This window comes from Mixophyes fleayi, chromosome 7 (assembly GCF_038048845.1).
Source record: "Mixophyes fleayi isolate aMixFle1 chromosome 7, aMixFle1.hap1, whole genome shotgun sequence".
Classification (NCBI taxonomy): Eukaryota; Metazoa; Chordata; class Amphibia; order Anura; family Limnodynastidae; genus Mixophyes; species Mixophyes fleayi.
In genome coordinates, this window is record NC_134408.1 from 79,910,662 (window position 1) to 79,921,609 (window position 10,948).

At 43.0% G+C, this 10,948-nt stretch overlaps 1 protein-coding gene across 3 annotated transcripts in view; it reads right to left on the reverse strand.

The window, feature by feature from the left end:
- Nucleotides 1-9,932, reverse strand: part of OSGEPL1 (O-sialoglycoprotein endopeptidase like 1) — a 188,650-nt gene extending 178,718 nt beyond the window's left edge. The window contains exon 1 of one of the 3 annotated variants that reach the window (XM_075180030.1): nucleotides 9,809-9,916. The gene's annotated coding sequence lies outside the window, so the exon portion shown is untranslated. Of the gene's footprint in view, nucleotides 1-9,808 lie in introns of all 3 variants that reach the window. The other 2 variants (XM_075180032.1, XM_075180031.1) reach the window with 2 other exon arrangements.
- Nucleotides 9,933-10,948: the final 1,016 nt, after the last annotated feature.

Sequence of the window (10,948 nt, forward strand, 5' to 3'; positions counted from 1 at the left end):
TCACACACACACACATAATGTAAATACACTGGCCCCTCACACACACACACATAATGTACATACACTGGCTCCACACACACACACACACACAATGTACTTACACTGGCCCCTCACACACACACAATGTACATACACTGGCCCGTCACACACACACAATGTACACACTCTGGCCCTTCACACACACACACACACACACACAATGTACTTACACTGGCCCCTCAAACACACACAATGAACATACACTGGCCCGTCACACACACACAATGTACATACACTGCCCCCTCACACACACACATAATGTACATACACTGGCCCCTCTCACACACACACACACACACACACACACACACACACACACACACACACACACACAATGTACATACACTGGCCCCTCACACACACACATAATGTACATACACTGGCCCCTCACACACACACACATAATGTACATACACTGGCCCCTCACACACACACATAATGTACATACACTGGCTCCACACACACACATAATGTACATACACTGGCCCCTCACACACACATAATGTACATACACTGACCCCTCACACACACACTCACAATGTACATACACTGGCCCCTCACACACACACATAATGTACATACACTGGCCCCTCACACACACACATAATGTACATACACTGGCTCCACACACACACACACACAATGTACATACACTGGCCCGTCACACACACACACACAATGTACACACACTGGCCCTTCACACACACACAATGTACACACACTGGCCCTTCACACACACACACAATGTACACACACTGGCCCTTCACACACACACACAATGTACTTACACTGGCCCCTCACACACACACAATGTACATACACTGGCCCGTCACACACACACAATGTACATACACTGCCCCCTCACACACACACACATAATGTACATACACTGGCCGCACACACACATAATATGTACATACACTGGCCCCTTACACACACGCATAATGTAAATACACTGGCCCCTCACACACACGCATAATGTAAATACACTGGCCCCTCACACACACGCATAATGTAAATACACTGGCCCCTCACACACACACATAATGTACATAGACTGGCCCCACACACTCAGACACCATGTACATACACTGGCCCCTCACACACACACAATGTACATACGCTGGCCCCACACACACACACACAATGTACATACACTGGCCCCTCACACACACACATAATGTACATACACTGGCCCCACACACACATAATGTACATACACTGGCCCCTCACACACATAATGTACATACACTGGCCCCTCACACACACATATTATACATCAATATACTACACCCCCCCCAACTTACCTTTTTCCAGCTGTGCAGTCTTCTTTCTCTTCACACATGGGACTGCTCATGTCATGTGGTGCAAGTCCCATGTGACACGGTGTAGGCCACACAGAAGAGAGAGGGAGGAGACCAGACACCTAGCTATAACACCAGCTCCTCCCCGACTCACGGCACCCCCCACCTGTCCTTCCCCCCACCTGCTTTGCCGTGGACCCCCTGAGAGCCGCTGGGCCCTAGGCAGGCGCCTAGGTTGCCTAGCAGTAAATTCGGCCCTGGGTAGTTGTAGCGGCAGTTGAGTCTGTCAGAGTACGAAGAAGCTGTGTCCATGAGTGGGGCAGATCATGATGTCAGGAGCAGGCAGTATAACGAGGCTTCTCCAGTAGAGTATGGGGCGCAGATGCAGTTCTAAGCTGGGCTCCAGCGGAGAGCTCGCATGACACGTCTGCACTGACCAGGAGCTGGAATTCAAAAAAATTTACTAATATAGTGAAGATAGTGGAATCTGGGTTAAAGCCCTGGTACAATTGAAATGTCATTGAATAGGGCCGAGGCCTTAGCCGGACTGAGTTTAGGGAGCTTACAAGAAGCTAAATAGGCTTCAGAGTCAACACCATATGATTGGGCATTCTGAGGGGGAGGCAAATTATAAAGTTTGTTATAGTAGTTCCTAAAGGCTTTATTGATACCACTAGGGTCATAGATTAGGGAACCCCTAGTGGGTAGGCATCGATGCAATAGTCTGCACTGCTTATCTTTCAGCTTGTTAGCCAAAAAACTGTCAGACTTGTTACTTTTTTCATAAAATTTTTGCTGTAGCCAGTAAGATGCCTTTGCGTTTTTTTCCGCCTGCAGATGATCGAGTTTTCCCCTAACCTGGGTCAGCCATCCAAGAACCCTCCTAGAATGGGTGCAATTGTGGTCCTGTTCCAACAACTGGATCTGGGAGGGGATGGAATTGATCGGCTCCAACTACTGTTTACTTTTACGGTGTGAGGCATATTTAAAAATTTCACCTCTGACAACCACTTTATTCGCTTCACAAGTAGTAGAACACGGCACGTCATCTTTCGTGTAGAAGTCAAAGTAGTCTGAGAGTGTACTGGTTATCAAAATTTTGAACTGAGGAATGTTAAGGAAGGTTTCATTAGTTCTCCAAGAAGATCTGTCCCACAGTGGAAACGTTAAGATAAAGTAGAACTTCAATAGCCAAGTGGTCAGACCAGTGGGTGGGGTAAATGGAAGCTGACAAAAGGGAGGGGGTTGAGGGAAGCACAGCATAGGAACAGGTCAATCCTGGATTAGGAGTCATGTGGGTGCAAGTAAAATGTGTAGTCCCTAGCTGTTGAGTATAAGACCCTCCATGAGTATAACAGGCCTGATCCGGAATATGGGCACCAGGTGAAGTAGCACTCAAGCAGTCTAGGAAATTTGACGGGACAGTATTAATATCGCCTCCAATAAGGACTTTACCAGAGAGATTTGTTTAAAGATTGAGGGGAAAAAAAGAGCTGAGTACCCAGTATTTAGGGCCAGTGTAATATCATGTCGCCCTACCTTGCCCAGAAGGATAATAGATCACCCTTTGGAATCACAAATGGAACTGGAGACCATGAGGGGGACCGAGCTGCGAACCAGTATGGCAACACCATTACGTTTAGAAGCGTTGTTAGTATAGAAGACCGTCGGGAACTGTCTGAAGGACAACAAGCAATGGTGTTCTTTATTTTAGTTTCCTACAGGAAAACAATATTGGCCCCGTGGTTATTAATATAGGTGTGAAGAATAGAAAGTTTTTGTGGTATATTCAGCACCTTGGTATTAATAATGAGGACATTTATAGGCATATTGTAGAGTAACAAGCCTGAAGAAATCTATACTGTTGGGGTAACTCCACTAGGAAGTAATGGTAAGGAGGGACCAGTTGGGGGAGGACTATGTAAAAGTGACCTTGTAAGATGGATTCAAAGGGGCAGGGGAAATGAGTGATTTGAGTCACCCTGAATCAGGGAAGCCTGCCATTCAACTGGAGCCCAAACAAAGGAGGCTCTGAGTCGAGATTGTTAAATACCTAGAATATATGAACCAAATTTGCAGCATTGCTGTTATTAATAAAGCTACACAGTATCGGTAACATGGATGCAACAAGGTAAACTTAGCAAGATAGTAACCCCACAAAGTTGAGGTTAGGAGGTCCGAGGATCGGTATATAAACACTTAATAAATGTTCACCGGGGTATCTCACTGAGCAGTAAACAACATTGAAAATAACCAAACAACTTGAACATGTTCTGCCCAAGGAAACACTCCCAGATACTTTCCCAGAACGGTTATAGGACCCCAGCTATCAAACCAAGTCACATTATCGAACTGTAGAGCAAAATTGCTTAACTGAACACAGAAAACATTTCTATAACCTGCAAGGTGCGGGAGAGTGCAGAAGGGCACCTGAGCCCAAATCCAGGGGCTCGACAAAACTTCAAAGCATGAAAGGAAAAAGTACAGTAGTAAATACAACCAGTATTATTTAGTGTGAGTGCTGGAGGCTGTCTCCGGAAGTCTAGAGGTTCAATCATCATAAGAAGCGTCTTCCATCATCCAGTGATTGAATAGAAAGCCGACACTATAAACCGAAAAGGAAATCCATGTCTAATAAGGGTGATTTCACAGAGGTCTCGTTGTTTAGCTACAGTAATTAAAGCCAGGAAATCTGAAGCCTGGCACCCTTGCAGTAAATGAAGTGAGAGTTCCTGGAGGCCAACGTGACTCGATCTTTGACCCTGAAATATAGGAATTTCAGGATAATATCTTTGGGACTCCTTTGGCTTGGGTCATAGCGCTCTGTGATCCCGCTCAATGACAATTTGAGATTCAGGGAGAGAGAGGTTGTGGGTAGTCTCAAAATGTAGGGTTTAAAAGACTCTGGGACATTCCGGACACAAAGATTATTTCTGCATTCTCGGTTTTCGAAATCTTCATTTTTGTCTTTCAAAATATCTATCTCTCTGCTATGGTATTCAAGATCTCTCCCTCTTTCCATTTGTTGTTGAGCGTTGTAGCTTTCAAGAACAGTGGTTCACTGGTTACAGTCAGTTATGCTTTTTTTCCTTTCGCCCACCATCTTCTGAAATTCATTTGTAAGGGAGGCTTTAAGATCAAGAAGGAGAGTGCGAAGGTCGGTGATATTTTTTTTAAAACCGGGATCTCCTCCATATCTGAGTCCTTGTCACAGACTTCCAGCGGAGACGGGGGAGAAGAAGCATGAGCTGGGCACTTGTTCTGGAAGAAAAAATGATGGGTGATCTCGGCTATAGAAGTCTTCTTTTGTCTGGACAAAGTTTTCTGCATCTTGAGAGCAGTGTAATACAAATAGGTGGCACAGCAGATAGAAAATGGACTTGCGGTTAGGACAAAGCTCTGGAAGGACAAATTTTAGTGGTTGCCACATCTACCTTGCATAGGACCCAATCTCATGAAGATCAGCAGCGCAGTGTTCCTGTAATACAGGATAGGAAATCATGAGGAGAAGGGGTGCACAACCAGTGAGACCCTGTGGACTAGCAGGTAGGCAGGTAGATGAGAATGGAATACATGGACCATCGTGCCAGTGATAAAGGTAACTAGAGGGCCAAGGATGTAAAGGAACAAGTCCATATAGGTTGGGAAATGCCGGTTTATAACAGGGACTGTGAGGAGCAATGGTGAAGTGCATCCTCTCCCTTCAGATGCCAGGCCACGGCCCCAAGATCTGGTTCTTTTAACTTCACTGTATACCAAATCCTCAGTTACAAATTATTCTTTCATCCATGCAATAAGTTCTTTAAGTTGCTCATGTGGCTGATCTTTTCCTTTGTTTTGAGAATTGCAAATAGCACAAAATACTAGTTCAAATTCTGTTACAAAGGTTTAATCTGTGTTTTAATATCCTTCCTGCTTTCCACAGGCTCCAGAAGAGTGCTGGAAATATGGACACTATTACTTACTAAGTAGAATTCCACACAATAAATTAAGGAGGTTATCTGGACCGGGTGTTCTTCAATGTTTTGGGATTGACCTCAGACACCATCTTCCTGTCCAACATGAGGCTGCTGCACTTCTTGTTTAAATATATTACAGTTCCATTCTCCTGAACAGGGAATACCTTTTGCAGGAGTCCTGAGTTACTACTGCTGCTTCCTGGTGCCCTGTGATGATGTGGTCTATGCAAAGGTACAATTTTCAAATTTTCAATAAACCAGCCAACTCTTCTCCCAGAGGTAGCAGTAGCAGTGCAGCAGTTCCCAGGTTGCCACCCCTACCTCAGCATACACCACAGTGGTCTCTTGCTGGGAAAAAATAAACTTCTCTCTAAGTGACTTGTAGAAACAGAAAAAGAAGTGGAGGAAGTGAAAGAACTGACTTAAATACTCACTCTGAGGGCGTTTTTGTTTGACCTGTCTAGATCAACAAAGCAGAAACAAGCCCATAGTAAATGCGCCATGGAGGAGTGAAAGGGAAAAAAAGTTTTTGAGTACATCAATAACACTTAGTTATGTAGCTGTAGGAGTTGAGGCTTGTTCACAACTGCATTACACAGACTGGACTATATCTCGTTGTAATTTAAATGCAGACACCAGTTACAGTGGAAATAACAAACTAAACCACTAAAAGTAACCTTTTATAATTACAAAAACTATTTGATCATTTAGAATAACAGGGTTATGATTTAGAAAGAAAGGCGGACATTCCTTTAAAGAATAGTGAGGAGGCAACATATTTAAAGGGTCTACCTAGGTTGCCTCTCCCATATATTGCTTGAGTTTGGTGTCGTCATAATCTGCCCAGAGAAGACACACAGCGATATAAGACATTATGTGAAACAATTCATCATTTTAATATTTGGGGGTAAATGTATGAATGTCCGATTTCTGCAAGTCGCCGGAAATCGGCGACTTTGCAGGTAAAATTTAAAGCGGCAATGGCTTGTAAAGGCAAGTTTGCCTTTACAAGCCATCGCCCCTTTTGGTTCAGGGTTCAAGGTGACAAGGAAATGGCAGATCAAAGTGGGTGAGGCAAACAACTCTGCTAGGAGGGTGTTGGAGAGGAGGATTTTGCATACTCCCTTTGATGTGCCCCTGTTACCAAAGGATTCATCATCATCATCATCATCATCATTTATTTATATAGCGCCACTAATTCCGCAGCGCTGTACAGAGAACTCATTCACATCAGTCCCTGCCCCATTGGAGCTTACAGTCTAAATTCCATATTATAGACACACACTCACAGACAGACAGACAGAGAGGGAGAGACTAGGGTCAATTTTTTTATAGCAGCCAATTAACCTACCAGTATGTTTTTGGAGTGTGGGAGAAAACCGGAGCACCCGGAGGAAACCCACGCAAACACAGGGAGAACATACAAACTCTACACAGATAAGGCCATGGTCGGGAATCGAACTCATGACTCCAGTGCTGTGAGGCAGAAGTGCTAACCACTAGGCCACTGTGCTGCTCAGGTGATATGTGCTAGAAGGGTCTGTCTTTGGTGAATTCCAAGCGGATTCCTCCAAAGTTTAGAGATCTCACTTGGCTTGCATTTCACGGGAGGCTCTTCGTTAAGGGGAACCTGAAGCATAGGGGTGTCAATGATCGTGGTTGTCCATGGGAGGTGGAGACAATGGACGACTTCTTCCATCAGTGTCCTTTTAATATAGAGGTTTACAAGGGAGTGTCCCACGCCTTAGGCCTTCCGTGTCTTTCGGGGCTTAGTTACCCTGAGTGGGTGTATGGAATGCTCAAAAGGTGGTGTGGGTGTCACGAGCCGCGGCGGTACTCACAGCCGCCGCGGCTCGCTTCCTACCTGCTCCAGTGTCCCGGCCGTCATCATGACGACCGGGACGTCACTTCCCCTTCCTACCCGGCCGTTGCCAAGGCAACGGTCGGACGCCTGTTACATAGCGCTGCGTCCCGGCGCTGTTGGAAGCCGGGCGCATGCGCAAAAGTGGACACAGCCTGTGGGCTAATTAGGGGACTAGTTACAGGCATTAGCCTGCATCTGGGTGCACCTATCAGGGACTAGCCCTGATTGGTCTGGTGCTATGTTCTCATTAGTCTGCAGGGGTGCATGTAAGTTTTGATTGGGCCAACTATGTATTTAAGGCAATGAGGTCTGCTGCCTCATTGCCGGTTATAGCGTTCTGTCCTCACTCCTGCTGCCTGCTTGTGCTATCCATTTAGGTTCCTGTTACCTTAGATTTGACCACCCATGTTTGACCCCTGCTTGTTATTGGACCTTTGACCCTTCTCTTCTGACCTTGACCTTTTGCCTGGAATTCGGATTTCGCTTCTCTGCCTGTGAGTTTGACCCTTTGCTTGCCCTTGGATATTGCTTCTGTGCCTGTGACCTTTGGACCTTGGATTTCTCTTATACTACAGTCCACCAATCACTCCACTTCTGGGAAACTCCTTTAAGTCAGTATACGCTACTCGACCCTCAGTCGGCCCGCAGCCCAGTCTGTCCCCACCACTAGGGGCTCCAGCGAACACCTGGCCTTCTGAGTAGTTCCCGAGTTTCACTGTACTGACTTGGGAGTTCCTAACAGTGGGGATTTTGATTTAAGCACTTGTTTTTTAGTTAGCGTAGTTGTTAGGTTTTACACATGGAGCGCACGGTGTTTAGTGTCCATTAGGGGCAAAATCCTTCCCTGTAGTGAGGTGGTGGATAGTATTCTGCAGGACGTTTGGAAAATAAGGGAAATGGAGAGGAACCGGAGAGATGCTGCGAGTTGAGTTAGAGTCTTCCCTAAGTGGTAGCTAACATCTTGCAGTCTCTCCATTCTTGGCTATCTATCCTGTTCTTTCACTATTAGATTTTGTGGAAATCCCTTTTTGTATAGTAAGATTTACATACATTTAAAGTTTGCTTTCAGTACCTGACAGTAAAGGATGTGTGGGTGGTATTAAAGATTGGTGGCGGGGCTGTGGTAATGCAGAGTATTGTGCTAGGGGTTTGCATGTTTCTCTCGTGTAAAGTTTTTGTTTTGTTTTGTGCTTTCTTGTCTTTTTATATTTGTGAAGTGGTGTATTAGTTGTTTTGTGGTGGGATTGTAGTAGAATTGGGTGTGTGAAGTTTTGTTCATATTGGTCTTTTTTACCCGTTGATAATGTGCATAGACTATTTTATCTTGGATACAGTGATATTGCATTTATTTTTGTTGCAATTTTTAATAAAAACATCAACCCTTGAAAAACTGCAGCTACTTATTCAAAATGCTATCTGTGACCACTCTGTCACCTGATTGCATGCCCAAAACATGAGCACCCCGTGTTGATTCCCTGTCAAATTGGTGGCCCAATGGCATTTAACCCTTGCAAAACTGCAGCTACTGTGCAGCTAAATGATAAAATATGGTGACTTTGGCCACTTTGCCCCCTGATTTCATGCCCAAAACCTTGTTGGGTCAGACGAAATACTAATGCATTTTGTATAAGGGACCCCCTTTAGTGTTATTTTGATGTGAAATCAGTGATCCGTGATCCAAATTGATTTAATCCTTTAAAAATAAGCTTTTCTGAATAAGAAGCTGGAGCATGAATAAGAAGCTGGCCGAATAAGAAGCTAACTTCAGCCTCGTATTAATACTCCTATTCTAATATGCTCTTTTCATGCTGGCAAAAAGAGAAAAAAATAAGGCTAAGAATTCCAACTTATTGCAGTATTTTTACGAGATTTGTGTCACTTATTCTGTACTTTGACCACTTAGATTTTATAATAAATATATTAAAATAAATAATATTTTTTTATCTTTAGGTCAGCAGCACTCTGACCTTACACATTTATAAGCAGACAATTGCTAGGGTACAGTGCCATATATGTTTGTACTTTTCTTTCTTACACTTAATTTAGGAGTACTTCTGTGTCAGTCTTAGTAAAACAAAAGGGCATATTGGCATGTCAAAAACAATTTATAATTACGAAATGTGATGGTGCAATGCATGTCGAGAGCTACAGAAGTCACACATCCTAAATATTGTCTAAAATTGTGCATTACTGGATTTCATTTTCCCAGGGATATATTGTAGAAAATGTCCTGCAACAAAAAAAAGCAGCACCTATCTATAACGGTGCTATAATATCTATAATGTATTTAGTCTGCACACATCCAGTTTATTATTTGAGTTATATGATCAATAGTGATTACTGAAAATAGGTTCAATATGTTTATTGTTGTTCTCGCTTGTATCCAAATGTAATACATAGTAACTGGAATAAAAGTAAATTATATATTAAATATGGATAGTACATATACAATGGATACATATAGATTTACAACTAAGTCACGAACTGTCAAAGTATGCTGTTCTATTGTACTATCATTATTATTATGCTCAACTAATTATATTTAGATGAGGTACTATGTTTTATACTATTGTAAACTGTATTTATCTGATATAAAGCACGCACAAAAATACAAAGACACCGAACGTCCTGCATATACTTACCAACCAGTACGTAGTGGAAACAAAGACCGAACTTCCTGCCACTGCTGGATAGCTTCCTTGTTATTGGCAATGTGATTGTTAAGCTAAATGGCTCGTCGAACTGTCATTCAAAAACTCCAACTTAACAATTTGCTGGCGTTCACCGCTGCTCTGTTTCATTTGCTATTTTGTAAACTGCGTTTTAATCGGAATCAGATATGCAAACACTCTATTAGGAAAGATAATTGCTGTTACAGTGACTAACCATCTATTAACCTTGCTATAGAATGCAGTAAATGCGGTATATGTTCCTTGTCGGCGTTAGAGAGAGGACAATTCCGGAAGCCCCAAACATTGAATTACTTTGAATTATTGTTTGTTTGTATTACAAACTCTATGATTTTAGAACTTTAGTATTCTATTTACATCATGTGTGGTTAGCTATGAATTGACAAACTTGAAGTAGTTACTACTTTCATGAGTGGTTTATTATGCCTTAACATTTTTTGGGACAAGTAGATATGCATCAACATGGCATTGTTTGTGCTATATACATTATCCATCTGATGTTATAGGGTGACTTTTCTGTGTTGATTAATTAGAGTATGTTACCTCTTTAATAAATTGGACGGTCTCAGGCCGCGAAACACCGTAAGCGCAGCAGGAGGGCGCCATGCTTACTGGTGTGCCCTTTCAATCCTTCTGTGCCGAAATATTATTATTTTTCGGTGCATGTGCAGTGTTCCCTTCTGTTCCAAATCATCAATTTAATTGGAGCAGGTATCGGAATAGGTACAGGAGGTATAAGGGATCGAGCATGTGAAAACTCTTCGCCAGGAGAGTAGTCTAGAGACGATCTAGTTGTTTTATATCAAAACCCTTTACATCTTTTGTACTATGTTGAATACAACTACTTTTCTTACAAATAGACTGCTTTTAATCCACTTTCTTCCTTTTCTTGGATGTTTCCTATAGGGTTGAGCACTCCAAGCCTGCACATACCCACAGAAATTTTAACTCCATTAATTTTCAACAGTTTTCTACTTCTCTCCAACACCTTCTCTGCCCAATTTCTTCATTCTCTTCTCCTGATATGGCAGTACCACATTTTCACTAAATCCTGACAACAGTCCTTGATTAAATGGTAACACAAAATCGTCA